General features: G+C 38.5%; 1 long non-coding RNA gene across 1 annotated transcript; it reads left to right on the top strand.

The window, feature by feature from the left end:
• Nucleotides 1-1,111: 1,111 nt before the first annotated feature.
• LOC122322625 lies at nucleotides 1,112-2,836 on the top strand. Its single transcript, XR_006246724.1, has 3 exons — nucleotides 1,112-1,158; nucleotides 1,221-1,319; nucleotides 2,308-2,836. It is a non-coding gene; the product is annotated as an uncharacterized LOC122322625 (long non-coding RNA).
• Nucleotides 2,837-7,583: the final 4,747 nt, after the last annotated feature.

The following is a 7,583-nucleotide window of genomic DNA, read 5'->3' as shown; positions in this document are numbered from 1 at the left end:
GCGTAACTAAACGTTAATTTATGGCCAGCCGACTCAAAAACTTTCTCTCTTGTCTTGGGCCTGTTCTGAGTCGAGTCCGCCCAGTGCAGGAATTAAAAACAAATTAACACGCTCCAAAAAAGTAAGTCTCTTCGTGGGTGCGACCCGCCTTTCGTGTGTGTAGCCAAGTGAATTTTACAGCACTGACAGTGTGCCCTCTCCACGGCTTTTATCTAATTGAGTTTACTGTTTTTGGACTACGCCGTGGCTGGTTTGTCTTGATATTAATGCGCTCGTAAAACAAGCGCAAAAATTAAAAGCAATAAAACGCCGACCGGGCTAACATTGAAAATTAAAATAAACACATAAAATGAGAGACAAGTGTAGGCAGTCAAAAATAACACACATGCAGTAGCAGATTGCACCCTTCCCAACACTCACACTCTCACGCATATCGACACAATAAATCAAACGAAGCGTAAAGTAATGCGTAATGTTTTATGCTCGCATTCTAATTTATACTGTTTACTGTTTATTATATATGCAAGTCGCGTAATTTTAATTGCTTTTGGAGTGATGCATTTTTTGTGCTTTAATAACGATACGATGGCTGTAATCGATATGAATACTAGTCACGGAGATATCGATAGGTGATCGACAATTGCGCTGCTTCCAAGAAGTATGAGTCGCCGATAATTACTAGTCGCAGAGAAGCGATTTAAATTGCAACGTCCAATTATAAGCTAATAGAATTCATGGTTAGGACTAAAGGTTGTTTGTCTATTTAAATAAAAACACAAAAGAACCCTTTCCAGCATGAATGCTACACATTTATGAAAGTATTTCAACGCACAAAACAAATAAAACTAATCGAGCTTATATACAAAAATAAATATTTTGTAATGGATAAAATACTCGGTTATATCGATAGTGTGTATCAACACTTGCGATGCTGTCAATCAGCGTGCGTCATCGATATTGGCAAAGAAGCGCTTTAAAATTGCAGCATTCAATTTGAAATTAATTTGAATTTATGTGTGCCTTTGTTTGCTTAAATAAAATACATATATATGTTTCTCAACGTACAATTTCCAACATTAGGAAAACAAATAAAACTAGTCGAGCGTCAGCAACAAAAATATGTCATTACAAGAATTATGAAATATCAACAGAAGAGAGGTGAGTGAGAGACAAAACACTTAGCAATAAATGAAAAATTATATACATATGTATGTTGACAGCAGGACGCAAGGCCAAAAGCTGAGCTGAGCACCACTTGGAAAACAAACAAACACACGCAATTTGAGCAGGCCATAAATTAGCCCGCATGCAGGCATCAGGTGGGTAACGATTGCAACGATTGCAGGACAGCAGCGCACAGATGGCCCAGGGATGATGTGAGTCGCCGCCCCAGTGTTAAAAAATGCGTGCAGCAGCAGTGGGTGGAAGGAAACTAACGGGAATTGTAGCTGTAGTTGTCGCTGTGGCAAGTCATAAAACAAAGTGCTGTTGTTGCTGTGTCTACAAATGATTTGGCTTATTCGTGCAGAACAAATCGTACGTCATTTGTTGGGCCACTAAAAAGTTAAAATGATGCCTTGCCTTGCCTTGCCTTGCCTTGCTTGGTTTTGCTTTGTATATCTGTGAACAATTGCGCAATTAATGTTGCTGCACAGCGAGAATTATGTGCGTGACAGCCACAGACAGACGAACAGAGGGACAGAGAGACAGACGGGCAGACAAGTCGTCACTGATAGAGCCATAAACGTTGACTTCAATTTCCAATTCGCCGGCTTCCGTGCTATTTTACGGCTTTACACATGTGCCATATTGCCCCCAACTGCTGCCTGCCCCACAGTTTTATGGTGCTTGCAGACAGCGCCTAAGTCATATAACATATATTCCCCGCCCCATCCATTCATAACTCTGTCGGGGGAGTCGTCATCGCATTTTGCCAAAATGATATCATAAATTTATAATTAATTTGCATAGATGCATTTCTCTGCTTTCCACATTTGTTGATACCAACATGCCAAATTGGCATCATGGCTCAATTTTAATGGGCCTTTTGTGGAAATTAATTTACGAGAGCTCAGCGTAATGAGAGCGCTGTTTGTATGCACGCATAATATATAGTCTTTGATTCCCTGTTTGTCTTCGTGTCATTAAAATTTTTGCGCCAGCTTAGAACATTTTATAGTAATTTTAATTGTAAACAAAAATAGTTTTCCGAAAGGGAGCAGTCTGATAAAGATAATGTGGCCTGGGTACGTATTGCGTATATATTTTTGCTCCAAATTGCTAACGAATGTAATTCTCTATTTACAGGGCAGAGATAAAAAATGACGGTCGCTTTTTGGCCAAAAGTCAGTGGAAGAAACACGTCAACGACAGCAGCTTAGCACTTTTACTGTTATTCATTAATTTTAATGTTTGCACAACCTGCTCCAAAAATGAGGTAGCATGAATTGAATTGAATTTGGAGTAGCCAATGCTAAACAGCTACTAAAATGCTACGTCTGGGCCGCACGATAAAGCCAGAAGCAGCCAATGAAGCTAAGTGCGGTTATGAACCCTTTTCGCATTTGGCTAAAAACAACAAAGAGCTCCTCCACCACCAAAGGGCTGGAGATGGCAATGCAGATGTGGAGTCGCAGTTCGAGTGCCGATTTCGAGCTGTTAGCTTTAAGAATTGAATTGAAGTGTACCCAGTTCAATAAACCCGCAGGCCAAAACAATGGCCGTGACTACGCAATTGTTCAATTGATGCGCAACAAACATGCAAAGTGGCCTGTGTTTTGTGACAAAAGATCTACACTCAGAAACAAAATCGGTCTACATTTTAGTACTTCGCCAATGTTGGTCACCTTATTATTCAGAAAGTAAATTTCCAAAATTGATGGTTGTGGCTTTCTAAAAACTAGCGTTTGCATTTCTATATTCCAGGGTAGATTTTTCTATAATTTTGAAAAAATATGTCTAATTTCCAGTGTGTTGTGTGTACATTGAACAATTCTTATTTTTATACACAGATGCTTAACATACTTTATAAATGCATGTTATTTCATTTAAAGAATCTCAGTCTCTAAAGCTACAATGATAGCTAAACTATAATATAAAGACGAGCCAGTTCCATTTCATTACCTGTTTCTGAATTTTTTCTACAATTTTCAGTTCGCAATTCTACATTTTAAAAATATATATCTTAATATAAAATATTGATAAAAAAAAAATAGAACAAATTCTAGGTTTTATAATTTTTTTGCATCTTATTTAGAAATTATGTAAAAAAAAAAATTAATTTCCACTTATTTTCTGAGTGTACACTAAGCACACAATGTGGTTCAATTAAAATGAGGACACACAAAAAATATTTTATTATTAAGAACTAATGGTAAATAACGACAATTGTCGCTGCAAACGCAACTCTCCCTCTCCGTTGCACGATGCCCGCATGCCACATGTCGCAAATCGTTTAGATTCCCTACTTGCCACCAAGTACAGTTGTGCCACCTGAGGCCAGGCCTCGAATATCATCCGGCTGTGCATCTCTGTACCTGTATCAATGACGCCCTCGCCAGCCCAGCAGCCCAACATATGTGCGTGCTCAAGGAGTAGGGTGTCTGTCCATCTGTCCGTCAGTCAGTCTGCCTGCCTCTCCGTCCCTCAGTCCGTCCGTCCTGAGCACAGCCATGTAATTTGTTATCCAACAATTTATAATTGCATCAAAATATACACACGCACATGCCAACAAGCTGAGCTGCGGTGACTATTTTGAGAAATTATTATGAAAGCAAACATGCTTCCATGTTTCTCTGGGACGACTCTCGACTTGTTGTTGCCCTAGATGGGCAGCTTCATCTCCCCTCTCCTCCTGCTGCTCCCCTCTCTCACCCTCCTCTGGCAACTGTCCGATACAATTTTATGCTATGCTTAACATTTTGTACATTTTTCGGTTTGCCCATGTTGTGGTTGATCTTGTTGCTGTTGCTGGTCCTAATTTAATTTTGGACTGACTTATTGGTTTGGGTTTTCACTTTTAGTTGATTTATGAATTTTTAAATCAATTTGACAACTGGCTCAGAGTCAAAGTGCACATTAGAAGTAATAGTTTCATTTTGAGGGGCGTCTCAAAAGTAAGCTCTTGTTTAATTCTAAGCCCACACAAAAACCCAATTGGAATTATTCTTTTTTATTTTTATACGCTCTACGAATGGCATAATATTTATTTAATGTCAACTTAAAGTAATAATATATTGAATTAAATAACTAACTGAGGAGAACGGCTGTAACCTTTCATTTAGACCACTTTTTCTTATTTATATATTATATTCTTGATGGAATGATTCTCTAGTCTAATTATTCTGATTTTAAGCTACTTTGTAACTTGTCTTATCTTATATAAATATTACATTTGAGATGATTTCCTCTATGAAGGCCTTTTTAGTTCTGCTAAACACAATATCTCAATAATATAACAGCACTTCAGGGAACCATCGACCCTAATATGATTTATTGTATGAAAGACTTTTTAGTTCTTAATAACAATTCAGCATTTTATTTAAAATATATATTAGCGTCTAATGAAACAATTTACTATAAAATGATCTTTTGTCGGAAAAACATTTTTGTTTTTAAAACAAGCTCATATTTAAATTAAAATTTTAGAAGAGTACCTCAAGTAAAAATTGCTTCAAAATTTAATTAGCACTTAAGGATTTATGCCATATGTATGTTAGTGCTAGGTATTATTTTAGTCGCTCAGACAATATTTTTATTTTTCCCATATTCCGATTTATTCAAAATTATTTAAGCAGTATTGGCAAACTTCAAATGCAACTGCAACTGTTTCTGTTTGTTATGCCTTTTGACAATGACACGTTTTGACAGGCATTTAAAATCAGCTCTAAATGCTACCCCAAATTTTTATTTATTTTTTAATCAAAATACAACAAAAAAATCCCTTAAAATAGAAGCACACAAAACAATTGACGTAAATGCGTCTTAGGCGCTATTTAAAAAATTTTCAAATCGAAATGCGAGCATCAAAAACATAATTTCAGGGCGTGACGAAACATGTTGAAATGTACAGCAACTTGCAACACCCGCCGCCGATTGTTCTGATCGACAGCAACTTGTGCGGAAACGCGTGTCTCTCTCCCTCCCTCTCTTCCCTCTATCTCTGTCTCCGTCTCTGATAGCACGTTTTTCTTTTTGCTTTTTTGACAACTCAACTGACGTATTACTCAATGAGGGCGGTCGGAGAATGGGAGCGTCGTTCCTTTGGCTATGCCTGCCACAACTCACTGGTTGGTCGCACGGCGACGTCATCAATCTAAAAAAAATTGTTGAAAAATCCATGCGTCTGTCTGACAGGCTGCCTAGTTGCTAGTTGGTATTTTAAAATGCATGTTAAATGTCTGCTGAATGCCTTTCGCTTTTTGATAGAGCGAAACGCTTCATGGGAAAGTGTTATAATTCAAATGATTCGAGCTGGCGTAATTGATATTTGATTGTAGATAGGCAGTGTGGGACATGTTTTGGGATTTGGAGGCGGTCATTCAATCTTTCACTCTGTCAACCCAAATATTTGTATATTAAAATTGATTTGTTTTTTGTTTTTACAGATTATCAATGGATATCATGAGTAAATATACAAACACTTACTTTATCAAATACCAATTTCAATCAATATTTTTTTGCTTTTTTAGGTTATCAATGACTATCAAAAATAACATTGCTGAAAATGCACAACTTTCGCAGTGGTTTGGCTAACAAAACTAATTACAAAGCTGCACCACAGCGTTTCACCAAAATGATTTTGCCACAAGCAGCGACAGAAACCAGCAATCAGCAGCCAGGAAAATATGCGCTGCTTTTGTCAAGCGTGCAAAAAAGGCAACTGGCAACTGGCAACTGGCAACTGGCAAACCAACAAAACCACTCGACATGTCAACTCAAATGGAAATGGATATGGATATGTGTGTATAGAAGTGGAGACGCCGCACAATTTCGTTCGCTGGTTGCAACTTTTTTGGACATGAAAAGGACATGTCACACCGTATGCGCACATTAAGTGAAGCCACAATTTATCAAGCCGCATAAATCTAAATAGAGTCTGGGCGAGCGAGCTGGTTGACTTTGGCCTTAGCTTTGGCTTTGACTGTGACTGTGACTGCGACTTTGGCATGGGCGCATCAAAAAGTCAAAAAGCTAATTTGCATTTAAAAGGACGAAAGCAGGACCAACAATGATGCTGACGTCGACATGCTTGCATGCAAAATATTCCAAGCAATATTTTCAATTTAATAAGCCAAGATAAATGCAGAGAGAACCGACAAGGCAGTTGGGTGGCCGGGTTTCAACACATATATATATTTTGTTATGTATGTAGATTTAAGCACTTTTGCATCATATCCTGTGTCCATGTGCGCTTATTTGCATAGTTTGGTAAGCTCGGCTATATCTGTCAATATGCCAGGCACTTCATCAAATGACTTTAGTCTGCTGTATTCCCCCGATAAGATGCCTTTTGTGCTCGGGCAAACTCTGTGGTTGGCTTACAGCAATATTGTTAAATGTTAAATAACTTTGCTTATTTAGCCATATTTCATGAGACATACTTCAAATTGAATTTGCTCAGATGCACAGATAAGCCAAAAGTATTTACAACACTGTCCAGCACAATTATGAGCATTCGTAGAGGAACTAAGCGAGTGAAGTATACGTATATTAATAAGATTCCCAGTCGTTTGGTGTATCTGTTCATTGTATTCCAACCACTGAAATCACAGCTGAGTAAGTCTGTTTGGCCAAATCGCAGTGAAATTAGCCAATAATCAAATAAGTTAACGAACAGTGACCAACAATGGCCATTGATGCATATAATTGCACTGCACAGCTAAAATTCAACAATTGGGCAAATTTTCAAACCTAATTATGTAACGAGACATGCGACGACAGTTTATTTGTTTGCCAGTTCAGCTGTCAAATGACAATCCGAGTGTCCTGCCCTGGATTGCGGTCGCCACTCGAATGCAATGGTGCGTGCCACAAATGACAGCCAATAGAGCAGAAAGCACAACTCAAGTGGCCAACAGGACACAAGACGCAAGAGAGCCATAAGAAAATCGGTGAGGCGTGCACTGAATTCCGTAGGCGTCGCCGTAGACAGACAGATAGACGGACAGAGAGCGGGCAATTTGATTTTTCAATCGCTCCTAATTAGCATTGAGCCATTGACAATTTGTCAGGCATGTTGGCCAGCATTGCGTCATCTACAATAACTGTGATAATCACATCGATGACAACGTTAATTTGCACTGCAATTTGGTTAGTAAATTACTCACGAGACACAAAACGTTTGCTTCAAGTTTTAAATTCAACCCTTTTTGGAGAGTTGACAGTCTGAAAGCCTATTAGCAACTTACTGCTGCACCTTCTGCCGTCAACTTTTCAGTTTTTTGTTTTTCGTGCCTCTTCTGCATTTCTTTTTGTGCTTTGCCTTCATCCTGTGCAAATGACAGCTGTCAGTGGCATTTTACCATACAGTTGCCGGAGGAGTAGTCAAACGCCTGTCAAACTGACAGCCTGTTGCTTGCCGT

This window comes from Drosophila grimshawi, unplaced genomic scaffold (assembly GCF_018153295.1).
Source record: "Drosophila grimshawi isolate 15287-2541.00 unplaced genomic scaffold, ASM1815329v1 contig_44, whole genome shotgun sequence".
NCBI lineage: Eukaryota > Metazoa > Arthropoda > Insecta > Diptera > Drosophilidae > Drosophila > Drosophila grimshawi.
This window is presented reverse-complemented; position numbering and strand designations above follow the sequence as displayed.